The following is a 27,406-nucleotide window of genomic DNA, read 5'->3' on the forward strand; positions in this document are numbered from 1 at the left end:
TGTGCTCAGAGATGTAGAGTTAAAGGGGCAGTAAGATGTCAAATCCACCTTTTTGAGCTTTACATCAAATAATAATGTTATTCCCTCATAAAAAAACACGTTTGACAAATCCTTTACTCTCCTGTGGGAACCATTCAGCAAAACTCCTAGTTGGACGTAGCTCTGCCTTCAAGGACGAAGCTCCTCCTTAGAGCTGCAGTTTCCAAGCTTCCTCCTCACAGTCACGGTTGATTAGTGGGTGAACTCAAGGCTGCACGGTGAATCCATTGATCTTTTTACAGCAGAGAGCCGCTCCTCTCTTGAGGGTACTGCGTACCCCCGCTAAATCTTTTAGGGGTACGCAGTACCCTGCCGTACCCCCTTACTTTCACCCCTGAGTGTAAGCAGTCAGCACTTTCATGTATGTTACAGTAAATATTAGTCGGTGACATCTGTAATTCTGTAATCAGTATTTGTCCTCACATTTCACCTGTTTTTCTGTTTCTGTGGGACTTTTACATCACTGGGAAGGATTCTTGGCTCTACTCTTCTTTGCAGAATTAATTAAATTCAGCCACACTGGACTGCTTTCCAGCATGAACAGTCCATTAAAAGTCACTCCGGTGCATCTCAATCAGAATTGTATCAGGACTTTGACTAGGTCAGAGCCAGCTCATTTATGCCTTAAAGGTTACATAATTCGAAGATGTTTGATTTGAATGAACTTGGGCCACCTTCTTTAAATACTCAGCAATAATCCCAAAACTCTGGATGGAAGCAGAGAAAAAGGCTCATTTTCTTATGAGTCTGAAACATACATTTTTAGTGATTAATCATTCATGCTTTGATAGGCGCTTAATAATGTATTTCTTCGTCTTCTTTGAAGGCATATTTTATTAAAAGCTTTGCTCTGACAATAACAAATTAAATAATTTCTTATGCTTTTCATTTATTCTCTTTCAAGCAAAAACACACAATACCAGTTCATTCTTTTAAACACCTACACACACACACATGAACACACACACACACCGGTCCCTTTGCTCCCAGAGACAGAAAGGTGACAGATGAAAGTCCTTTTCTTCCTGTGTCATGCAATATTTAGTGTGAGTGTGTATGTTGGAGGCCTGTTCATTATTTACCATGAACAACTTTTGGTCAGCATGTGCTGGGAGACGTTTATTAACTTTCCTGAAGTGCTGAAGTTCATGTTTTCATTGGCTGTTTTTGACGGTAATACTTTGACTCAGAGCAGGGATGCAACTGATTGACTATTTTCACTTCCAACACCGATATCTGAAATTTAGTATCAGTCAATACCGACGTGATACAGAAAAACCGTGCTGAATTGATTAGAATCTCTTTTTTTTTAAAACACAGACATAAAGATACTGAATTACAAATGTATTTTAGAACATTACATCAATATCCCAGCTATATAGCACACGGAAATAGACCAACAGCTTCACAGGCTTGATCCAACAAGTACAAACAACTTTAATTTGTTCAGTCGGTGCAGTTAGGAGTAGAACAGCCAATGAATAACATGAATTCATGAGCAGGAAGTGAAATCTGTCATTTAACTTCTTCGCCGAACTCGACAGAAGATCTTGCATTGAAATCTTAGCCTGCAGTAATGACAGTGAATCTTGTTTTACTTTATGTTAAGCCTAAACTGGCAGGTTAGGCTTAACCAACTGTCTTGGAAGATGAAGTAAAAACGTTGCTGAAAACATTTTTTCTAGCCTTCTTGCCAGGAGTGAACATTTAGTTGTCACAGTTGAGATGAGAATTATCAGAACCACTCGATGAAATCTAAATTTCTGAATGTTTTCTGGTGAAAACAGATGGAAGGACACAGTATTTAGAAAATGGGAAACACAATAAATCTTGAAACACAATACTTTTCCATGTACCATCCCTCAGTCTTGGAAAACACTGAAATTAAATTCCACACTTTTCCAGACTGCATAGGAAACCCATCAGTGGGAATCAGGCAGCATGAATACTTTTGACCAGTGTTCAGTTCCTATGCTTTATTCATCTGAGAACTAATTTCCAAAAAACTGCAAAAATGCCGAAACAATGAGTTATAGACCTGTTGTGAACATTCTGCAAATCTTCTTTGTTCTTTCAAGAGCCAAACAGAACATTAAACAGAACCAGACACAGAAACCGTTAACAAAACCCAACAAAAACTTTATTTCTAGTTGGGATGGGTTTCATCACCTACTATATCTAATATCAATAAAAGCAATATTCATTCAGTTCATGAGGAATGGCTCACCTGGCTGCACAAGGCAAACTAACACACAGAGTAGTAGTTACATAGCTATATTATAACTCTCCTTCTGGTACTTATGAAATTTGTTTGTATTTTTGCACACAAAAAAAACGTCCGACTATGGAAATTCTGCCCAATCCAGTCATGTGTCAAATTATAATTGGAGTCATAAAACACAATTAACAGAGTGACATGGCACCAGTTTCATGGCTCTGCCTGTTGTGTGTGTGTGCGTGTGTGTGTGTGTGTGTGTGTGTGTGTGTGTGTCCAGAGAGCACAAACAAAACTGCTGCTTCAAACGGAGAAAAGAAGGGAGGAAAATGAACAAAAGCTCCAGATATTATATTTCTGTTAAATATGAGTGGAGGTGTGAATGTCTCCACCTCTCTCCCACCATGGCCTCTTCTCTCTGGATGAGTTTAGAGCTCCCTAACGTGCGTCTTGCTCTCCATAATGCCCACTGTGCTCCGTGACATTCAACATACTTTTCGCTGATCTCTGTTGGTTTTGATTAAATTGAGGAAACACCACCCGCCCTGCAGAAGAGTCAGATTTGAGGCACTTCAGGCTGCAGTGTGAACTGTCCTTAGCTCAAAGTGTGTGTTCATAGCGATTTGTTCTGTGTGTCACTGTGTTGGACGGGTGGCCTGTTCAGATTAGATGAATGATTGTTTAAATGCTCTAACATGTTTGTGTGAAACAAACAAACAAAAACGAAACCTACAATCTTTTTTTTTTTTTTACAGCTTTGTATTTTGGACCCTTTCATAATATGCAACCGACTCAAGTCACTACTTGCCTCTACCACAGAATTACATTGACAAAATTCATTCTAACACACAAATGTATTGTCAATCATCAAACACTCTGAACGAACCGATTCCAATCACTTGCCCCATTGGCTGGGATTCTTTTTTCTTTTGACGCGGCAAATTAAGATTAAATAAAACAAGACAGCCTAAGAACATCGCCGGTGTCTTTCCCCTTTTTCTGGCAGACGTTTAGGGTAACCTGTGTGTGTTTGTGTTAAATCAGCTCAAAGTCAATTAAACTCAAAGCTAGATTAATATTGGCGAGATGGAGGCTTCTTTACGAGGCTCTGCGTTAGAGAGCACTTCCCCCCCTCACAGCGCTCTCCTGGCACTGGGAGCCAATAAGCTTCCACTCCAGTCTTCCAGGCTCATTAATATGCCGTTGACTGTTGACACTTGGCAATTAATTACCCTGGCTGGGTCTCTCTCTGTAAGGAATTAAAGGGACATCTTGTGCTTTTTAAAGAGGGATTTTGATTTTGCTACGCAGTCTGAAAGTGTTTCCATCAGGACCTGACAGCTGACCGCCGAGACACTGACCACCGCTTTACGCAGCCTTGATGTCCCACAAATCAGTTAATTAGGGGGCAACAAATTATCTGCAGACATTTGAGAAGCAGGTGGAAAACACTTCACCACAAAGAAATCTGACATACAGCCACAACGATAACCCCTTCATTAAACTTATGCGGACTTCTGTTGGAGGTCTGCAAGGAAGAAATAGTTTTTTCTCGAGGAGAAAGACAAAGGCCAGACTGAAGTTTGCCAAAAATAACTTAGAAAATCAAACCAGGACTTCTGGGATAATGTTCTTTGGACAGATTAGTCAAAAACTGAATTGAATGGAAAATAGAATAGAGGATAAGGCTTTATGGCACAAACCGGATGCAGAATTTAGATTAAGGACCCGGATAGCTACAATAAACCATTGAGGTTTCCAGATTTAGGGATGCTTGGGACAGCAGGAGCTGGTCAGATGGAGGAAAAATGTGAGGTCATCCCATTTAAAAGAAAAAAGTTCTATCTGAAGGAGACCAGAACCCTGCAACATGACAGCCACCTGAAAAAATTCAGTAAATCCAACAAGGTTTGATGAAAGTGAAGAAATTGAATGTTTAAACCAAGTCAGGGCCTTTAAGACCTGATCTGGGTCTACATGCAGGAAACGCCCAGATGTTTCACATCAGGAATGCTCCGGTGAGCAGACTGTACTGCCTGCGTCGATTGTGTTTATTCTGCTTTCTGAAAGAAATATAGTGTGCAAAAGTTTTCTAACCTTGGACAGAAAAGATTTGTTCAGAAGAGAGAAGAATTCAAGAAGTCCTTATTATTTCTGAGCAATTTGACTCGCATGTAGAGGTAAAACTAGCTGACCTGAGTGTTGTAGCTCGGTTTGACTGCAGCATTTACTACATTTTCAGCCGTGTCGTTCAGTGTCACACTGCACTGTGTCGAACTAAGAGCAAACGAGTAATTCAAGTGTAGAAATATTGCTTACAAAATATTGTAAATATATAATGTGAATATATTAAATAGAAATATTTAAAACATAGGCTGTATTAAAATATGCAGCCTCAATTGGAAGTAATAACTAGAACTGGTCCAATAAGCAATGTGTGAGGTTGACCATTACTTGCTTTAGAGTCTGTCTCAAACTGTGGTTCATGGACCGCTGGTGGTCCGCGGACGCCCCCTGGTGGTCCGCTGGGTATCGCATGCAAACGACCGTTCATTTGCTGTGACTTTAGCTCAAAGTGTGACGCTACAGTTAGCTTCCCAAAGGATTGTGTTTAAAAATGATAATGGATAATTGGCTTAAGACAATTTATGCTGCAGCATGTACGGAAAACGACAAATACAACAATTCAGTCATATATAAATCTATTGTTAATTTTTTCGTGATAAATAAATGTAAAAAAATATATATATTTAGTCATTATTTCGTCTATAATTTGAGTCGCAACGATCAGAAGCAAGACTGTACAGTGAGCTGGTTGATGCATTTCTGACATTTAATTACAAAACGTCAGAAATCAATTTTGTAATTATATTTCATAAATAAATCAAAAAGAAATTTGCTGTTTGCAGGTTTCTCTCCGGGCGCTCCGGCTTCCTGCCATAGCCAAATCATGACTGTAAACACACATATTATATATATATATATATATATATATATATATATATAAATAAATAATCTTATTGTATAATTTAAGAAAAAGTTATATTGTTTCTATTTTGCCAAGGATTACGATTGAAAAACTCATTTTCTATTGGCTTATAATGAGCTGAGATGTGTGAGCTCTTTCAGTGAAGTCTCATCATGTCTGTATTGGGTTGAGAAAATTACAATATCTGCCTGGAAAGAAGAGGGGAAAAAAAAAACTCTGCTAAAGATGCAACATGGTTGAATCAAGGAGTTGCCTTTGTGTTCCAGCTGAATCTAATGAGCACTTCCTCTGTTCAAAAGCTCAGAGATGCTACTGGCTTTGGCAACAACCATCATATTTATTTATTTAGTTGTTGGTCACCATAGCAAGTTTTCAACATCCACCAATAGGCTAGTGTTCCCTTTTCTGAAAATGTCAGGGTTGCATTATCTCTGCATGATAACACAGTTGGGAGCATGGTCTGTGTGCCGCTCCAGTTTCTCATGTAACCTGTAGGTGATGCGGGGCCCCTGCTGTCTGAAGCCTTTTTATAACCCCAGCGTCTTTGTGCGGTTGGTCGTGATGCAACGTGTCGATTATCATCTCCGCTCCCGGCGAAGTCGGCGACGCGTCCTGCCCGCCGTCCCCGGTCTCGCCGTCCGGTCCAACAGAACCGGGGCTGAGAATGAGCATCGGGTTTCATGTACCGGCTCTGTTTCATTAAGATGTCACCCCCCCACACACACTGTGGCGCAGAACATTAATTTCACCTCTGCAGGGGAGCCCTCTTTTAATTTTCTCTTACTATTATTCTCAGCTCTATAGCTAATAATATGTGCCCGTCATTTTTCTCTCCCTGCAATGGCTTTCGCTTTCTCTCCACCTCAGTTTCTGAACATCGGCTCCCTGCGGTGTCATGTTGCAGATACTGGTTCACATAACGGCTTTGAGTTCCCAATTAGCCCCTGACCAAACTGAATTAACACCGCTAGCTTGTGACACCATCACATAAACTCTACTGCCAAACGTATTTGGTAGTTGACCTTCACACTCCTCTCTCATGACATCCCATTTCATGTCACTGGAACTAAGAAACTAAGAAACCCCAAATCCAGGAACCAGCACCACACCACTGGCCAGCGGTTTGATAAATCGAGCGGTGTGTTCATGTTCCAGAGATCAGCCGTAGAAACCATCATACGAAGCTCTGTGCACCGTAACCCCTCTGCAACTTCTGACCCCAAACCAGCTGCGTTTCCGTTAACCATAAAATTGTGTGTGACAAATTTATATTGTGGTTAAGTTTGTGTTTATTTACCATTTTCCCCTGATTAATTTAATCTTTCATTGGTCATAATGTTTTAATGTAAACTTTGCTTCACTATGTTGCGGTCTACATTCATACATGTCTTATTTAAAGCTAACATTTCTAAACCATCAGATAAATATATGTTGTTGTTTTTTTTGCAGGGTACATTTCTGATAAAATTATTAGTTGTTTTTATTTCTACTCACCATTGTTTGTCCCTTTAATGCTGCATCCAGAGCTGGTGTATGGGAGGGACCGGGCCGGGCCAGCACTTCCTGTTTAAATGGGTGTGTGATGTCACTGATTGCATCACTGGGTTTTACCAAATGGAGGGTTTTCTTTTTTGTATTGTTTGTTTTCTTTAATGGCAACCTTTTGAGTTGCCCTGTATTAAATGTTTTATATTGCAGACCATTTGGTGACATAGAAAAGTTTGTAAATAAGAGTAATAATCTTATTTCTGCTTCTTTGTTCAGATTTTGTTGTTTATTTTTGACTTGTTTTATTATGGGATGGTCTAATGAAGTGCAGGTGTGAAGCCAATTTGGTTAAAAATGAAAAGAAAAAAAAAGCTGGATGTCAGAAACAAAAGATGGTAAACAATAAAATTCACCAGAGGAACCTGGATCTGGCCGCTGATGCTGTTTTCTGTTCACCCTTTGACTAGACTACCTCACACTGCGCAACCTGAAGTTACAAAAAAATCATGCCTGAGGGTTAGTTGTTTCTTTCTTGGTGTTCATGTTGTTGCAGAGCCAATAAAAGCTTAGCCCCTCACCATCTCAGTCTTCATTCGGTTTTTGCTCACGTTATGCCAGAGAGACAAATATTTTTCTACGATCTTAATAATTTACATTTCTCAGTCAGAGTTTGACAAATGATTAAACAAGTTCCTGGTTTTGTAATACGCGKGTGCATGCTTGTGTGACTCGGGGTGTTTTAAAATATTTAGCGAGTGAATGTGTTGCCGCGTTGACTCCCTCTGGGTCCAACGACGTACAGTATTGATCTAGCGGATCATCAGGTGTCCATAAAGTCTGTTCATTACTCCGGCCCAACGATCTGCCAAATGCCACCTGAGGTTTCCAGCGTTTGGAGGGGGAGAAAGGAGAGAGACGGCTTCTCGGTGGTGCCCCTTCCCTGGCTTAGCTAATTGATGAAGCGGTGTGTGTGTGCAGTGTGTGTGTGTGTGTATTGCACAGTGCCTGGCTTACAACTGAACTGGTTGCTCACTGAGTCAGAAGGGCATGTGTCTCCTGGTTGCTACATAATGTGCCATTTACACAGGTGATTACACCATGCTGCAGCGAGTATTTTAAGCCAATCAGGAAGCAGGGCCATGTCTATTGATTGAACTGTTAAATGCCGTGAAAGGTGTGTGTTCATACATGCGCTGCGACAGTCGGCCCACACTCTGTCTTTACACACATTTGTCACATGCATTTCTAAAGACAATATTAATCTGTAGGAAAACAATGGGCTGCTGTAATGTATGATCGCCTTGGGTAAAAAATATGCCATTAAGGCAATGACGCACAAAATGTTATGTGTTTGCTGTTTTGTTGCACAGTCGAGTTGCTATGTTAACTTCAGTTATAGAAATGCTGCATATATCAAACATGACGTAAAAGATATTTGACTCGATAATTTAGCGCCTTGAAATTGGGCCTCTGTCTCTTTAAGAAACTCGTACTCTTTCTGAAACTCTTATAGCACAATTAAGCAACTGCTAGTTTCTGCTTTATCTATCAAATATGACTTAAAAGTAACTTGACTCTGTATTTTAATGCTTTGAAATTGGGCCTCTGTTTCTTTAAAACCTGTGTGTGTTCCTTGTATTTGATTCATTGTAAGGCCCATTTTTCTAAGAAACACCACGCTGTGAGGACCCACTGCCCCATAAGGTCCATAAGGACGTGTCTAACCTAGACGTGTCCGCTTTGGGTCTGCTTTGAGCATGTGTCGACCTCGGTGGAGTGAAGTATCCCTGACTGTGTGGGAGCCTTCAGCCAAATCAGTGCTTTTACATTTGGGCGTCAATTTGCAAATCTTAAAAAGCTTTAAATGTTTGAGCACATGCAGGTACATTTAAAAAAGAAAAAACCCCAGCAACTATCATTTTGATCAGTTTAGGACGGTAGACATGCTGCCGTGGAGCTTGAATAAGAGCTGTACGTTTTCAAAATAAAAGCTTGCGGCTAGAAAAAACTTTTTTCGAAGTAGCCTCATGTCAAATGTCGTTGACACGCGGAGACACTCAGTGTTATGTAGCCAATTAAAAACTCTTTTCTTCCTTGCCACCTTTTCTCTTGTTTTTTTTGTTTAAAAAGTAAAACTAATTAGGGCGAGTAATCCAAATCTTCAAATTTCTGAATCTTTGTTTTTTGATTGCCTACTTTCAGAAAACAATGGTGTTGATTTTTTTTTTTTTTTTACTCAGCATTGTCATGCTGTCAGAATCTCCTTCAGGACGGTGCCTTGTTAAGAACCACGAGCAGCAGATAGCAAACATACGAGCAATGTTTTCCAATCTGCCAGGCCTTCAAGGTTAGAACATTTGTCTGCTTGTTCCACGGCGCAGGCTCGACAGCAACAGCGTGTGGCACAAAAAGCCTGTGAGCACCGGCACACGTGCTGCTCCTCTGCTGGCAGAGGACGCCGTATTTGTTGGTGAAATTGCACTTCATTTGGACTTTCTGCATTCCTCAAATGACTAAGTGTTGCAGATCAAGATGTGGCACAAAAACGCGCAGCTGAGCCCGAGATAGGAAACTCTCCACCGAACTGCTCTGACTCGTCTCTGCGGTCCTTTTGCTTTCTTCGTCAGCACTAATTCAAAACCAAACATGAAAGGGAATGGTAACGTTTTGTGATGTTTCGTTTTGATGAAAATATGCCAACACATCCTCTGTCTGAGTGTGTGTCTCTCCTACGCTGAAGCCTTTCAACCATCTGTCTACAAAGTGTCCACATGGTCCTTAAACCTACTGGTTTATACATGATCAACTAGAGATGTCTAAGTATGTTAATAAGGATTTGTTTTTCCCTTTACAGTCCTAAAACTCACTCGGATTTGCTTTTTGGATGTTATCTGTGACTTGGGNGTGATATTTTTCCTCCTCTTGTGTAAACCTTTCATGTATGCAGCGTGAGCCTGCGACTGATTTTAACGAGCTTCGGTTTTGTCAGCGCAGCATGGAAGGAGCGATGTGACTTTAAGGGATTAAAACTCATCCAGAAAGAGCTGGAAACACCTCTTACTGAGTTAAACCAGCCTTTACTCCTCAGGTCTAATAGCAGGTAGTCAAATTACTCCATTAAAAACCAAGAGACCATAGATTCCAGTGGGAATCAGTGAATATTCTTTATAGGTGTTTTCCCTCATAAGCCATCCATCAATTTAGTTCACCCATTTGTGTATTTGGAAGAACTTTTGCTGGATCTTTGAGGGGCTGGTACCACTGAGAGGTTGGGTGCACACTACCAGCCATGCACACACATTCAGAACTACCGTGGCATTTCTAGGAGACCAATGTGCAGTGGGAGTGAGCCGGACAGGAAGATCCCAGACAGAAATTCAAACCCAAGATCGTCTATTTGCAAGGCAACAGAGCTTGCAAATAGCCGCCAGTTATATTTATTTTTACTAAATAAATAAATGAATTAATTAATATTAGTAGAGCTGTACTAAGAATTGAAAAACTTGCAGCTTTGTTGATTTTGACCAGTGAACTTCTGTGTGAAAAATTCAAGTCACATTTTTTTTTTTCTGATCAGGGTTTGCATCTCATTTAAGCTACGCCAAACTGTGATAACAACACTCTTCAGTGTGGAGGTTACTACCGTGGGAAGAAGACCCCAAATTATTATTTTTTTTTTGTTAGTATTATTGATGTAAAATGCGTAAAAGAATCGAGGCAACACTCCAGGTATGTTTCTGATGACAGATTAACATTATAACATCATGTAAAGCTAAAAAAAGAGTACATTTTACACAGAACTGTCCCTTTAAGGAAAAATCTTCCCAAAGCGTTTCAGCACCCTGCAAGCAACAGCCTGGTAGTGCTGGCAGCTGTCCAGGTCGTTTCTCTGAAAACACACCACACTGGACCACTCTGCTCAGAACAAGCTTCTTAGTGTGTTACTTTCTTTGTCTATCATTTGTCCTTATGAGAATCTCATTGTTGAGAAAAGACGAACACCAAACACAGAATTTTACAGAATCCTTTCTTTTGTAGGCTACTAAAGAAAGAGCGGCCACCATAACACACGTTAATGAGCCATATGGGCAAACAAGGTAATTGGAAATGGACCGAATAGCACGAGGCAGCCTCATTGATTGCTGCTGCGCCATCAAAGCAGCACAACTGTACAACTGATGGCCAGGTATAATAATTGGACAGATGGTAAGACAGGTGGATAAACAGAGTGATGGTTTGGATGGACGGCAGATGAACAGATGGACCGACAGGGAGACAGATGGAACATTAATATCACACATACAGAAAGAGAGAGAGGACATTCAGACTTATAAGAAAACCAACAGAAAGAGAGAGAAAACATCTAAAACCACTTGGTATTTTTTTTTTTGATTTTGGTTTTTTTTTTCTGAATTGCCTCCAGATAAAATGCCTCCAAATCTGAGACAACAATATCAAGCTACGGAAAATAGAGGAAAGAGATCTGGATCCAGATCCGGATCAAGCTCTACTCATAGCTTCCTTGTTGTTTTATTGTTTGCCTGAGTGAAATTAGCTAATGAGCTGCAGCCGAGAGTTAGCGCCATAGCTATCAGAGCCCACCCAGCAAACAGGGAGGCAGCCAAGTAACTAAGTCAGCTTTGGTTGTTATAGAAATGCTGTATACTGTATATCAAAAATGACCTAAAAATAACTTGACTTTGTAATTAGATGCCTTGAAATTGGGTCCTGCTCTTTCTGAAACTCCGCCTTCAGGAAGTCATCACAACATGGATCCTCTATTAACCCTTTAACAACGTTTTTTACCAGCGCTATACTGAAAAATAGCTCCTATATTGAACTCAGTAGATGCCCAGTTCCACCAGGTGTTTGCTAATTGCTGCTGGCTAGTCTGAAGGAGCTGAATGAGGAGTTGCGCTTTATGAGTGCTCTGTAATGTGGAAGTTCAGAAGCTTGAAAACTGAAGCTCTGGGGAGGAGTTATGCCCCAAAGGCAGAGCTAGGTCCTACCAGGCGTTTTACACAGCTGGACTTCAGGTATGTTTTTTTTTATTTTTTTATGAGGAAATAGCATTATAACATGATGTAAATGTAAACACTGACCTGGAAGTGATTACAGAAAATGATCTGCATCTTTTAACATCTTTTCTTCACGTCTCTCAAGGATTTAATTCACATAAGTTTCCCACTGACAGGTTCTGGTTGTGTAGCACCGTTTACAGTGTATGAACGTAACATAAAGCACATAGTTTATCTAAAAACCGTGACTGCTGTGTATTCAGAGGAGAAAAAGCTTCTCATTGTTTTCTCTGAGAGGAAGCCTCACAAAAACATCCATATCCCTTCAACTTTTTGGTATTTTGCCACATTAACCACTACAAGCTTCAGTGTTGTTTATGTGACGGATCAACCCAAAGTAGCACATTATTGTTAACTGCAACACTCCCCCCCCCAAAACTTTTAAAAGCTGTATAGATGACCATCTTCAGACACGCTCAGATGATGCTCAGAACATCAAATGTCTTCACTCTGCAAGAAGCTTTTTCCATAGACGCCCAGATGCCACATCTATATAAGGATACCATGCAAATCAATTGTTGGATAAAGTGTCATGGTCTGTCATGATCAGTGACATTTGGCTGCCTCAGCTCCGGATGCCTTCAGAGCAACTTAAAATGCAACAAAATAATCTAGAAAGAACAGAGGGAGTTGTATCGTCTGGGTAAACTCAGGAACCTGTCCCTCCACATCTTCACCGGCGTCCGGCGGCTCTTTCCCCCCTGGGAGGAATGACTCTAACTCATCTCGTCACACATAGCAGCAGAAAATGACCTTTGTCTTCTCAAACATTGACTCACTTCATTTGTCTGTCAGTCCTGACAGTAATTCCCATCTGTCTGTTTGTATTAATCACTTTGTGGCCTCTCACTTGGCGCTTTTGCTGCGCAAGAAAGACATGCACCGCCGTTTCTTTACCTCCATCGCTTCATTTCCATCTGACCTCGGCTGGCCAAGCGTAGGTGTGATAGTAGGTCTGTGCTTTGAACTGACCATGCGTGCTTGGGATTATTAATAGTGTGTACAAGGCCTAATCTTTACGAACCAGTTAAATATTTTACTTTTTATTAAGAGCATTATATGTAGTCTCAAATCTGTACAAATTTGTTCTGGACGGATCCAGATGTAGAAATGTAGCCAACATGCAACTTCTACTCAAAACCCAAGCTGACAGTAAAAGCACAACTAGAATCTGGACGATAACGGGTCAGAAAGCCTGGAACTATAAATGGTGCATTTTATTTTCCTTATAAATTAATACTCACAACAAGAAGTGAGCAACTCCACCTGAACCATTTTACAACTGGAAGTTACCTGAACTTTTTCTAATAGTTTTGATCAGGGAATGGACAAACTATTCAATTCAATAGTTTGTCCATTACCTGGAATGGACAATAGTTTGTCCATATTGTCCATTCCAGGGACTATTGTCCCTGGAATGGACATAGTCCCTGTCCATTCCAGGGACTATTGTCCCTGGAATGGACAGGGACTATATATAGAGCCAATTCACATTTGTTGTGAATTTCCTCTATGTAAATAAACTGAATTGAAATTATTTTGTGTAAAGTGCCTTGAGCCAATTCCCAACACTGTGAATTGGCTCAAGGCCACTCTTCTGTTCCAATTGATCCTATCCATAAATATAATTACGTTCTGGCACTTTTTTTTTCCTTTAAACTTTATTCTGGCACAAAACTTTTCCATTTAGGTAATGGAGTCCAAAGATGTAAACCAATAGCCATGAACTTTATTTTCTTTGTTTTTTAAATTCATGCTAAAAATCAAATTCATAGCGTGCAAAACTGGTTCAGGACTGAGACATAAGCAAAGGTGGGATATTGACTGTAAGGAAGTGCACACGCACTTTACATTTCATGTTGTCCAACAAAAGTACGGTGAGGCCAGACATTTAAAAAGTATGAGAGTGAAACTCTAGCTACATAAAAGCTATGCTCTCGAGTGAATGATAATAACAAAAAGTTCATGTCTAATAAAAGGAATGAAGGTGGGTCTCTGAAGATTGCAGGTTTCTGACCCAATGGAGTCTATAGGACTGTGTAACAGCGCTGCTGTCATTAATCCAGACAGCCAGCGCCGTCTGAGTGAGTTAAAAGGCCAGGATGTGGAGCGAGCGGAGGAGGGTCAAAGACACTAATGTTCCGGTGATGAAGCACACCGATGACACGTTAATATTAATGCATGCAAATAAAAACATTCGCAGCACTCCTGGCTTGACGGAAGATGCGTCCTGCTGCCACCTCTTCCATTTACCGCTGCTAAATATTTCATGTTCCCTTCCCGGGCCTGTCTGTCAACTGCGGGCCGCTGTCGCCTGCTCCATCCATCCATCTCCCTCTCTCTCTCTCTGCATTCAGAGAGGAACCTTTTGAACTCTCTGGAAAGAAAGTGGCTGAAACTTTTAATTCTTTTGATGGAAACGTCATCCGGAGCAGACATAAAAGTCATCAAAGATGAGATCCATTATGTGGCTGGAAAACACATAAAACTGCCCCTTTAAGATCTGTTTGCTACCGTCAAGCGACTTCTAAATACTTTGTAATCCACTTGTAATGCACATGAAAGCAAACTCTGCCTTCCTGAAATATTTCGCCAAAATAAAACCTAAGAAAAGGTGAAGCAAACTAAAACTAAACTACAGTTTCCAATCTTACGTCATGGTGCTATGGAGGTCTGAATGTGTAGAAATTAAGCTGATTTTGTAAGACATCACGTCTTGTATAACCTTGAAGTAAGTGTGTTGGTTATGGTTTGCCAGTTCTCCCAGTTTGACTAGTGCCCACGTATTGGGATCAGGGGTGTGGAATTCACAACGTTCAACTACATCAGAATGTTAATTCAAATCCAATTTTACAGACTGACTGACTGTAAGGCAACAAACTCCCCATTCTTCCCCAGGGCTCCTGAATGGTCCAATAATCAGCTGCTGAATTATTCAGAAAATAGGCCACGCAGCCAGTTTCACTTTCACATTTTTAAAGGGGCAGTGTTAGGTATTTTTCAGCCACATACTTACTTTCTGTACTAAAAAATGGGTTAGCTCTAGTTGTTATAAAAATGCTGCATATATCAAAAGTGATTTAAAAATAACTTGACTTTGTAATTTAACGGCTTGAAATTGGGTCTCTGTCTCTTTAAGAAGATCCTGCTCTTTCTGAAGCTCCGCCTTTAGGAAGTCATCACAACGTGGCTCCTCTATTAACCCTTTAATAACATTTTTACCATTTTTTTGCTCTGAAAAGTAGCTCCTATAATGAGCTCAGCTTATGCGCAGTTCCACCAGGTGTTTGCTAATTGCTGCTGGCTAGTCTGAAGGAGCTCAGTGGGGAAGCTGTGACGGGGGGGGTTCTATGTAAGGCGGAAGTTCTGAAGCTTAGAGGAGCTTCGTCTTGAAGACGGGGCCAGGTCCATCCAGCTCAGTGGTTGCCATAGAGATTAAAGGAATTCTCAAACATGCATGACAGAATCAAATCAACACTTCAGGTATGTTTTTGATGAGGGAATAACATGTAAAGTTTGAAAACGTTTATTTTCCATATTACTGCCCTTTAAGCTAATAAGGCTTTTCATATTTATTTGATATGTTTCTAATAACTGTAAAACAATTGAAAAACAAGGTGAACTGTTACATCAAAAACTGAAGATGAAAAAAGTTGACAGTATACAATCTTTTTTTGTATTGTATACAAAAAAGATGCCACCCTAAACATGGCAACATGTTTAGGGTGGCAACAATCCCACCCTAAACATATTCAGATACTAATATTAGTTATTATTGTTGCTCCACTGCAATTCCTGAGCCAATGTCTAAAATTTTGAAGTGTGTTTATTTATTATAAACACCAAGATGCGTACAGACACACACACACACACACACACACACACAACTACACACACACTCCAAAAGTTCAAAGGGTGCAGGCAGTTCCAACTCAGCGTTTTGTAACTCCGTTTCAGAAATGGAGCCACATGACAGCATAAGCCATAAGCAGCGTGAAGAGTAAGGTCAGGACCTTCCGATAATACAGAGAGAAACTCCAGTCTTCCGTCTGAGTAAACACTCGGTCACAGTGGGCCGTGCTGACGACAGGAGGAGGCGCTCCGTGGAGAATATTGGCTAGAGATACAACTTAACTGTGTGTGCACTGAATCCTCAATAAGGAAAGAGCAACAGACAGCAACCGGCACCAGCAAGACAGCAGAGCCACCCTCACTGGACCGAGTTAACAGGCTGTGCCCTGCATGGTTGGAGGAAGGAGTAGAAGCAGAGGCCGTTGTTGCTCCACAGGCTGGCGATGCTGTGATTCTCTTCTGTCTTACACCAAAGCTGCTGGGATGATTTGAATCGTTTGGAAATTTGAAGGATTGTATTCCTTTGAAAGGTTTTAGGCCTCCTTATGGCTGCAGTACGCAACGTTTGTAAAAACAAACAAACAAACAAAAAAAACAAAGAAAACAATTCAAAATTTTGTTGAAACTGTCACTGTGCCGTGACAATATGGTATGACACAAATAACCTACAGCTCTGGAAAAATCGCAGGGACCACTGCACTGAACCCCGTTGAAAACCTCCTGGTTGGTCCACCTTAATATCTGAACTCTTCCTGTGTTGAAATTAATATTATTATTGTTTCTAAATAGATATGAATTTGTTTTCATTGCATTAGTTGAGGTCTGAAAGCGCTGCATCTTTTCCATTATATTGAACATTTCTCATTTTCTGCAAATAAATACAAAAATTTTGCTTAGAATTTCAGAGACATGTTGTCAGTAGTTCAGTTGATCAGACAAACTGATCAATTTAAGTGGTCTCTATGAAAAAAGATCAAGCTCTTCTGTCTTCTCCCAGTGCTAACTGGAAGCAGCCAATCAGAACTAAGAGGCGGGTCTTAGCGCTGTCAGTCACTCATCCCACCCTCCTCCCTCTCTGCTTCTCTGCAGCTGCTTCCTGATAGCAGATTGTGCGATAGATGCTAGGCTAGTTAGCATGGACACCACTGACGGAAGATAACCTTAAGTTGCTTCTCCACTATTTTCATGACAGTTTTAACAAATATGTAGAAAAGTGATTTAAAAAAGTTATATAATGCAGCTTTAGGATTTGTTCTTTTTTTTTTTTTTGCTCTATTTTTAATCAAACATCAATGCTTCATGTGAGACAAAGAAAAGAGCAGTTTCTCAAATCCTAATTCAAATCGTCATTTTATTTATGGAACAAAGAAGCTGTCGTTGGTTTCTAAACCTAGTAGCTATTTGGAGGTAGCGACTGATGTCAAGTGTTGGTGCTAACTAGCAATAAGAGTTTTACGTCACTTTTTTTAGGAGCTTCGTTTCTCTTCTTTGCAGAATTGTTTTTTTATTCAGCCTACTTGGTGGATTTCAGAGCATGAATAGCTTATTTAGAGTTATACCACAGCACTGAATTTCAGTTGAATTGACCAGACTTTGACTAGGTCTCTTGATAACGTTTGCTCTTCTTATGGTCTGGCAGTAATCAGGTCAGCTGATTGTTTATAAAAGGAATTTGAACTCATCTTTTGTGGTAAATGTTAATTAATTCATGATTTCAGAAGAGTGTAGTTACTTTTTCACAAAAGCGAAGCAGTCCAATTACATTTGGGCAGATCAATTTTCTTTCATTTGAAACAAAACAACGAATAAAACAAATTCTCCACTTTTATTCATTTAATCAAAACGAAAAATGCTTTGCTTTTGTGCACGCAACAAAAGTGGTAAAAATGGATAACGATTTGAGACAAGTGCCCCGACAGGGTCGCATTTTTCCCTTAATTAAAAGCATAATTTGAAAAATACTTCTTTTTTTTATCTCTAGTTCTTTCTATTCATTTTACAGTGAGAAAAAAGAACAGAACAAATCTGTAAAGGGAAATAAAACTGCTGAGCAAAGTCAAATTTGTTCCTGTTGTTAAAATGAAGATGTCACTCAAGTATGAGCTTCACGTTTATTGAACATGCTCCCATCACGAAAATGAGCTTAGTGAAACAGAAATGTTAAAGAGGGTCAGCGTGCAAGTCGGTGAGCTTCTGCATGGATGATCAGCGCAGCAGGAACAGCTGGATGTTCATCTGCAGGAGCCGGGATTTTCCAGATCAAAAGCAACGTTTCAGCAGCCTGACCCAGATGGACCTTCATTTCTTTCTTTTGCCACTTTATTCWCATGTTATTTGACATTTCAGTCATTAAAATGAAAATATCCAAAGTTTGCTTACCCTAGAAAAAGTAACGTTCCAGTCAGCATCTTGCTAAATCTGTGAGCACTACCAGATCACACTGACCACACACTCTTTGGTGAGAAAAGTCCTATGTATTACTTTTTTAATATGTACAAAATAATTACAGCATAAAGCGTAATGCCGTGTTTTACACATTCAAGTAGAAGTATAAACTTAGCAAAATGTCCTCTCCTTATCCACCTACGTAATCTTACATTACTTGTATAATCCAGCAAATAACAACTAAACCCACATTTAACTAACTACCATGGATGAACAATCATTATTTCTTTAAATTCACAAAAAAAACGAAAACTGAGCACCGATAACACAAACACCAACAATAATTGAATAATACTGTTCAAAAACTGTTTAATCATTTGATTGGTTTTTGTCCAAGTTCAAGATTCAGATTACTCCAGTTTGACTCCTCTTTTTTCCTAGTAGTTCTGAATTTGCGTATTTTATACTGTGATTCTCCTGTCAACTTGTACATTTTTTTCCATTAGTCAAAGTTAAATCATTTTTGAATGTTTTCCAGTCAAATTCAGTAGGATTTGACTTGAATATGTAAGATCAATAGCAAACGTTGCTCGAGTTAAAGTACTAAGTACTTTTGAAAATACTCAAGTTTTCAAAAGTACCTAGAATGCTAAGTTAATGTCATAATCGTCTCAATATTATGTGAGCTGAGACTTACTGTGAGCTCATTATTCTGAATTTTCCTGCATTCATGCATGAAAAAGCAGTAATTAAATCTACTGGCATCAGAAATGTACAGCATGTGATGTCATGACAGCTCCAGGTCTGCTTTTATGAGGCTCGTTCCTCTGATAATAACCTTACCTGTCATGGAGGCAGTTCATACTAACCCCACAGGAGGTATGAAAGGTAACGACAGGAACAGCTCTCAATATATAAATTATAGACCAACCCTCGGTTCTCTATGAATACAGCCATTCATTCCATCGTGGTTCCTGCTGCTCTTCTGCTACGACTGGGTTTTTTAGAAACGCAGCTCTAACATGTTCAAATGTTTTAATGTGATCACTGTGTGACGCTTTTTAAAAATAATTTTTGCTAGAAAGGTAATGATGAAGTATGAATATTTTATTGTATAGATTATATCATGCAGTCTTTCCAACAAATTCTGGATTTAACAGATTTCTTTTTTGGTTGGGCTCAGTACATTCATTATGTTTTAATGAGTTTTAATGATTCAAGCACTGAGGTTACAATACAACCTAATGGCCACAAAGAAGTCCCTGATCTTCAGATAAGACTCGAACAAGGTAAATACTTCACCAGGAACTCCAGCCCAGCTGTCCAGATTAGACTGATCAGAATATTCAGGTCAGCAGTAACAAATGCTGCACTGAGTTCCAACTGAACCAGCACTGCGGTTCTTCCACAGTCTGAATTTATGCAGATGTCAGTGAACATTTGGAAGGACAGTCTCAGTAGTATGGTGAGCACAGAAACCGCTTTGTTTCACAGTCACAGGATGGTTTGTAATGAACAACTAAGTTTCTATCTATGCCAGCATACATGGATGAAAAAAGATAAGACTGACCTCAATAGGTGTCTAGACCAAACCATACGTCTGTTTCCTGTCTCCATAGCTGCATCTGACATTGTAAATGTACGCAAGACTTTGTCAATATTCTGCTAACGTCAAAATCCCCCAGTTTTGCAATAGCTGTGTTCAAATTTTTTAAGAAGCGCAATTAAAATCACACGTGAATAAGTTTGTTCATGTGACAAACAATGAAGAAACATGCTGCTGCATCATCATCCTCCAACTACTTCCTGTCGTCTTCTTCTTCGTGGTTTCCGCCAGGAGTAACATGCAGTTGTTGATCATGTGACTCATGTGATGAGGAAAACGTGCTTCCATTGCAGTTTTGTGAAATAAACCAGTTTCAATATGGCCCAAAAAAACCCACCTTGTGCTAGCGAGGTATTTCTTTTAATCAAAGAATGTCTTTTTTGTCTTTGAAATTTGTGTGTTTCCATTAAACTAATTTTTTTTTTCAAAATCTCAAATTGTGCAATGAAATGGCCAATGGAAACAAAGTAATTTTTTATGATGACGTTTATAAATGCCAATCTGAATGGCTTAACATGAAGCCTTTAAAAACAATGACTTGCCTGAAGTACTGCTGCCTCTGCGCTGGTTCTGATTGGACCAGCTTTTGCTTTATTGTGCAACAGCATTGCTAAAATACAGATGAAAACATGAATGCATTACCCTGTGACTAACCAACAGGCAGGAGCAGCTGACGGGTACAATCACTAGAACCTGCACTAGTTGAAGTTTAATAATAATAAATGCACCAAGAAGGAGAAACAGAAGAAACAACATTTTCATTGTTTGGCCCTGAACAATAAAACAGATTTAGGCAACAGCAACAGTTCCATCTGGACAGGCCTCTCTGTTGGACACATTTCTGAGCTGCAACTATCTTTAGAAAAGCCATTAACCACCATGTAGTGTTCCTGGAGAGGAGGATTGTGTTAGACATTTCTTCATTTCACTGTCTTTCCTTGGGAAGAGAAGACAAGAAACAAAATGTGTATTAATTGATTGAAAAATGCAACCAAAACTCCAAAGAGCACATCTTTAGCAATTAAAGGAACCCCACTGAAATCATTAGAATCTTATTTAAGTGACTTTGATGAAGGTGTAGTTTCACTTCAGCCTCTTCAGCTCATCCATCTCATGGCGTCTCTCAGGGGCCCATTCTTAGTCCTTTTCTTTCTGCCGTGTGTGTCGCCTCCCTCTGAGTTCAGTCATTGGAAAAATGTGACATCTCGTGTCCCTGTCATGGTAACAGCACACTAACACTGAAATGTAAAACCAGGACTCCGTTCAAAGCCGTTTTAAGCATTTAGAAGATGTTTTTCAAGTGTGAAGAAGATATAAAGGAAAACATGAAATGCCAATAATTAAATGTATGAATCTCACTTTCATGTCATTTAAACTTTCACTCTTCAAACCCTCGTTTGATTCCCTGATGTCTGATGAACAACAGTTCCATCCTGTTCCCAGGTTCAGGTTAAAACACACTGCTTCTGCACATTACTCCCCAACTTAAAAAAAACACCAACAACCCACTAAACCAGACTAAATGTTTGCTCATTTAGTCTTTTTTTGTGTATGTGTCTGTGATGTCATTTTGATTTGACGTCAACCGTTTCCGTTTTTAAGTGTGATTTAGAAATCGATTTAACTTGACCACAGCGCTTTCCAAGATTAAAAGCTGGAAGTAGAAAATAAAAGAAAAAAAGTACCTATAATTAATCCTGAAGCCCTTCCAGACTGATAAAAACCAACCAAGCTAATTTCTCTGTTTGTTCTTTAATGTTTTCTTCTGCAACGAGGAAAGAACATTAACTGCCCCACCCAAACAGTCGGTTTGATTGTTTAATAATTATTAAACTCTAACCAAATTGACTGAAGAGTGCCCGAGGCACATTCACGCACGGTTCCCTCTCATCAGTTTGACACACTGCCATAATTGCATAATCTTACGAGTCTTGCAGGCTATATTAAGATAGGTGGTAATAATGCAAACAGCTTGAAGCTGCAGATGTAATGCACGACAAGACACACGCACACAAGTTGCGCCCTGACGAGGCTGGATTCACGCATGATGTCAATTACTAGGGTGGTGTGGAGCTGAAGCAGCAGTCAGTCATCGCTTCCTCCGCCTGCAGCTGACAGGCCACGTGGACCGAGGAGGGAGCATAAACACCTCCTCAGGTTGAGGCTCATTCTGCTCTGCGAATGCAGGAATACATAAATTTACATTTTCCGCAGGGATAAAGCGTGTCTCATGCGAGGTTGGCAGCTTATCAGAGCTCCGACAAAGTGGAGGGATTAAGAGTATTTGATCAGCAGCATATGCCCTTAGAGAATCTGGGCTTCTTTTTTTTTTTTTTTTAAATATGCTTCTGTAAGATAAGTGAGAAACAACTGCAGCCATTTCAGCAAATTTACCACAAAACATCTGATGAGAAAAGAAAATTCAGAGAATTATTAAAAACGTGTTAGGTCATGTTTAAGGAACAGAAAATCTATAAATAAATAAAAAGATAATTGTTTTTCAAAGCAGACAATTATTTTTAACAATAAACATTTCTCACTAAGAACAAGAAATATACATAAATGTATCTGACTCCATGTTGTGGCTTGAGATTCTGCCTGGCTGAAGAGAAATAATGGAAATGAATAATGAAGCTATTTTTTTGTTATGCGGGGGATTAACAAAAAACATATTGTTGCCAGATATATACCAAATACATGTCAAATAGATATGATGGCTAAAATTAGCAGCCCAGGTAATTAATGGTGTACCTGTGGGGGCGCTACACCAAGAGCTCCCTCTTCAAGCAACACAAAACCTCAGAAGAAGACGCTGAGCACTTCCTTCTTCACTAGATGTAAACAATCATGGCGTCAAAAAAAACAACGAGCCTTTTCTTCCGCTAACCCTACAGTCTAGTCTGTCAAGTCTCCCGTTTTGGCCGGGAACCTACCGTCTTATACCCACCTTTCCCGCCGTGCTCCCATATTATTATTTTCCCGTAAATATCCCGTATTGCGCCGCCCGCTCTCATGTTTAGTTGCTCTCCCTCCCAACTCTTACGGTAAACCCTGTGTTACGTTAGTTTCGCCCTTACGTTACTTTTTAAAATTTTTATTAATTTATTTGTTTTTGCTCACTCACACTTGCCCGCACTAGACAAATGAACTGGAGTTCGATTGAAGCGTACTAAACAGGCACCCTTACTTTATATGGTATGAAATTGTTGAAAGTAAGAGTAAAATCTTTAAAAAAAAAAAAGCCTGAGCCGTACATCCTCTTTAAATAGAAACCAGACCTGATGTCTCCGACTTTTTATATAGCCAATCAAACTTGTCCAGTAGCAGGTGCATCGAGTATTTTTTTTTCTTTCTCCTACCTTTGACCAGCTGCTTCTTGCCGTGCTCTGTCATGGAAAATATAATTGTTTTTCTTTATTGGAGCGAGGTTAGTCACTGGCCTTTTGATGCTGAAAATGAGAGAAAGCTCTGCCGCCTTCCACAAAGTCAATATTTGCTGCAATTACACCGAAGCAGGAAGAGACGACAAACTGGAGAGCAGTAGAGGGGCTAATGGTCCAATATAATACTCATCCTCCAATCCAAAAACAAACAGCTGCACATGAACACCAGGACTATAAAATAAAAGAGAACTTTTACAATGTGCACTCAAATGGGATGAAAGCGTGCCACCCTGACAGCAGCACCTTTGGTTCCGTGTATCGACCTGAGAGCGGAGCGAGAGCAAAGAGTGACAGTCCCCGGGCTCTTACTGCCAAGCCGTGTTTGGGTCACTTGGCTCTGACGACTTGTCGGTTTGACCGACTGACTGAAACGAGTCCAGCTGCCAGGCGCCGTCTTTACTCCACTCACCAGCCATATGTCACAATCTCTATCCTCGCCCAAAACCAAAGCGACTTCAACTCCGCATTTCCTCCTGCATTAAGGAGCTGCCTTCCTTCGTACCGTCACTGGACTCAGTGGGGAGTCATTTTCCAGAGTTCAGACGAATGTTTTCTTCGTTTTATTGTTGGATAAATCTTTTGGAATGAGGAGATACATAAAACATGTGGCAGCGCTGTTCCACATCTCAGCTCGGAATCATGAATTCAGACAAATAATACAAACATCTTCAATAAAACAGGACAAGACAGGAGTTTGTCTGAAGGAAGCCAAATGATTGTTTGCTCTAAACTATCTGACGTCACGTCTACGTGACATGCTGAGGTATGGACTCCACTTATCTGGCACCAACATGTCATCAGCAAATCCTTTAACCCCCCGAATCGCCACCATGACAGATTGTGAATTGCTCAAGTCAGGTTGAAAGTTGGGAAGTTAAGCTTGCATGGATCAGTCGCTCATGATTGGATTGAGATATGAGGAGCTTTGATGGAAGATTCCAGCAAGGTTTTAAATCCTGCCAAGAAACTACGGCACACTCTCAAGAATAAAATGTAAACTAGCTCCATCTCGTCTAGCAACATGAATCCAAAACTGTCTGGAATTTACACAGAGGGCAAATTAAGTTTTATTTAATTTATCTTCAAGTTAACTTAGACACTAGGTTTACTCCATCATTTCATGACATTCCCGTATTTTGTGTCCATTCTCATTTTTATGTACTTAACCATTTTGTATCCGTAACTCCATTTTTATTGTGTTTATTTTGGCGATAGTATGTGTTGAAAAAGATGGACGCAGGTTTTGTAACTGCATTCTGACATGAAGCCAGAAGGACACAAACTTTCTATTTTAAAGTTGACTGTTGTTTTACCCCAGAGTGCAGTGTTTGCAATAAGGAACACTGGTTGAAAAAGCTAGAAATGTATTATGCAAAAACTGGGTAAAGTTGATAATGTTTGTGGGCTTTGTAAAATTAACGTTTACAAAGAGACCACAGCCCTCTACATTGACTGGACTTCAATTGATAAGTTCTAAGTCAGTCAGTCAGTCATAACATGTGACAAGACATCACAGTGTCAAATTACCACAATGTACATGAAAGTGTTTTGCAAAACACCATCCAGTTGCTATATGAACCTGACTTTAACTGACTTTATCATGACCCCGAGATATTAAGGATTTGTGCTTTTGGCTTGACACCAGGAAACCTAAACATTGATTGATAACTGTACTAGTATTAATATTGTTAATCTTGTTTTTCAGATATTTGTAACACTTTCTGATCTTTTGTACATAGTCATGTCTCGAAGCTGCTGTTACACCTGAATTTATCCGCTGTGGGACAATAAAGTTTATTCCTCTTGCTATTTTCATTTCTTCTAGACTCTGATCTCTTCAGATACTTCTTCCTTTCCTGTTCCTTTTGACTTTGCATCCTCTTTTCATTCCTGTTCACACAGATATTTTCATCTTTGAGCAGCTTCCTGTGGCTATAGCTGAACTCTTTGTCCTTATGTTTGTTTCACTTTATGTTAGCTTCCAGGCCAGAGGAAACTCTTAGAAGATACTCTCTCCATTTGCGGCCTCCCTCTTCAGTCCAGACGGCCAGAGTTGAAATTTTATTGTATTTTCTATTATGTTATTTTATTTTTATTTTGTTTCATTTTATTTTATTTGATGTTTTTCTCCTCATCAGGTCAAAATATGAGTCAGTTTGCTAATCAGTGCAGGTCACAGAGAAGCCACACACTGTTTGGCTCCGACTTCAAAGCAGCCAAATGCACCAGATTGGAGCCGGACTGGGTGAATAGACAACAGGATCAAATGAAAGGTTAACAAGTTCTACTGTACAGGAGAGGATCAGGGTCATTGGGGGAAAAAAAATAACAATTTTGACATTAATCTCAGAATTCTGACTTTGATCTTAGAATTCTGAGATGATGATTGAGTTCGCAAAACTGAACCTAGAGGTTAGGTGGATTTTATGTACAATAAACGGTTTTGTCGATTTTGAATTAGTATCCATAATGAAGTACCAACTCAAAAACCAGAGTTCTACTACATTTATACAAAAGTGTATAAATCTGGATCCTCTGTAGCCTTATCCAGAGTCTGTACAAGCTTCCTGCAGTGGCAGTCATCCTGCAGGTTACCAATACCTGAAAGGTCTAATCTCTGTCTTTAGTTTAAGGTGCTGTGGGTCGTAATTGTTTTTGAAAGCCTTGCTGAGCCTGGTATTGACCCTCCTAAGAAAGCAAACAAGCACCTTTCACACCTCCTTTTGAACTCACAGCAGTTTGCTCACAACTTGAGATTTCAGTTGCTTTACTGAGCCAAACTCTCGGCTAGATGAGGCGAACCCGGCCCTTTCAGTGCTCCTTTAAGAAACATCACCCAACTTGCACTGCAATGTGAGAAGCTAATTAAAAAAAAAACAGAGGGAAGGCCCCTGGAGTGACCTGGCTTATTGACAACCTAACAACCCCGACCTCGGGTTGTGAGAGTGAAGGCGTTTGTGAGAGGAAGCGCCGACACACAAGAGCACGACGGTTCAATGTTACTTATGAGCCTGAATCAAGAGGCGGGGGAGAGGGCGAGCACCAGGAAGGACTACAAATGTAAACCTGAAGCTGTTTGCTACAAACAACACAACGCAAACTGTTTAAGGAACCTGGAGGGATATTTCAAATGTCCTGTCAAAGTGGGGCTCAGTTGAAAGATTAAAGCCAGTGTTTGGTGCCTGACTCGGTATCAACCTTGTGGTTGTATGTTTGATTTCAGCTTCTTTTTGTCACGTATCAATCCATTGTTGCTCAAGGCACTGTTAAGAAGAACTCCATTTTTCTCTAATCATTCTCTTTTATCGGTTCTAGAGTGTGTAAAGGTGACCATTCTTTCTGTGTCACAGTTGAGGCGGCCATCTTGAGGCCCGCCACAAACCTAGCTCCCTTACAGGAAGTGTGGTGACAGGAGCTTCAGTCTGATTGGTTGAAATTAAAAGTATAGAATGACTGCAATTTATTTTTTGATAAATAATTGTTGATATTTACATTATGTTTGTGAAAGTCAATTTTGTTTCTTTTTACCCCACTATGGAAGGCTGAGGCATTTTGCATTTTGAAGGGTTTTTTTATTATTATTTTTTGTTTTTTTACAACAATGACCATGTTGGTCCATAATAACGAGTTTCTCCTGTGAAACAAGTAATGTTGCAATGAATAGATTAGGTTTTAATCAAGTTTGAGTTCAGCTGGACAAGGTGAGATTTAACAATATCTCATTGTTATCGAGTTATTGATTTGTGGTKGGAACCTCAAGGTGAACCTAGCACATTAAATTATCAATACTGAGATACATCTAAAAAAATGAATAAAATAAAATTTGTCAATTAGACACAACCACATGAATAACAGTGCAAGTCATTCACTTCCTATGTAACATTCTTAAAAGAATTTTATGATTGCATATTGTTTGTTTTACATTATGTTAAAGCTCCACTCACTTCCACAACGGTTTGTTTTTAAAATTAAAAATACAATCTGATCAGAAAACATTAATAAGTAATAACACACTCATAGTTTTATTGTGCAGCCGGTCTACAGCTGTACCTTGGAACATTTATTTTCTAAATGAACATCGAGGCGCCTCTCCATTCAGTACCATGGACAGCAGCCAGGTTCAGATTAAACCAACAGAGCTGACGTTCACTGCGAGACCTCGGCACGTTTCACCTGTATGAACATTTTGATATCTGTAATAACTAAGGACACCTAGTGTGTTCAGGACTAGAAGGAAATCAGCACATCACATTTAAACAATCAGTCTTATTCAGCTCCTCTTTAGTCTCTAGATCTGATCAGTTACAAATC

At 39.7% G+C, this 27,406-nt stretch overlaps 1 protein-coding gene across 2 annotated transcripts in view; it reads right to left on the reverse strand.

Annotated features, from left to right (window-relative positions):
- The window catches only part of kcnh3 (potassium voltage-gated channel, subfamily H (eag-related), member 3), a 182,032-nt gene that overhangs the window by 137,247 nt on the left and 17,379 nt on the right, over nt 1-27,406 (reverse strand). The window lies entirely within an intron of this gene.

The sequence above is a fragment of the Poecilia reticulata genome, linkage group LG2, assembly GCF_000633615.1.
Source record: "Poecilia reticulata strain Guanapo linkage group LG2, Guppy_female_1.0+MT, whole genome shotgun sequence".
In the NCBI taxonomy this organism is placed as follows: Eukaryota; Metazoa; Chordata; class Actinopteri; order Cyprinodontiformes; family Poeciliidae; genus Poecilia; species Poecilia reticulata.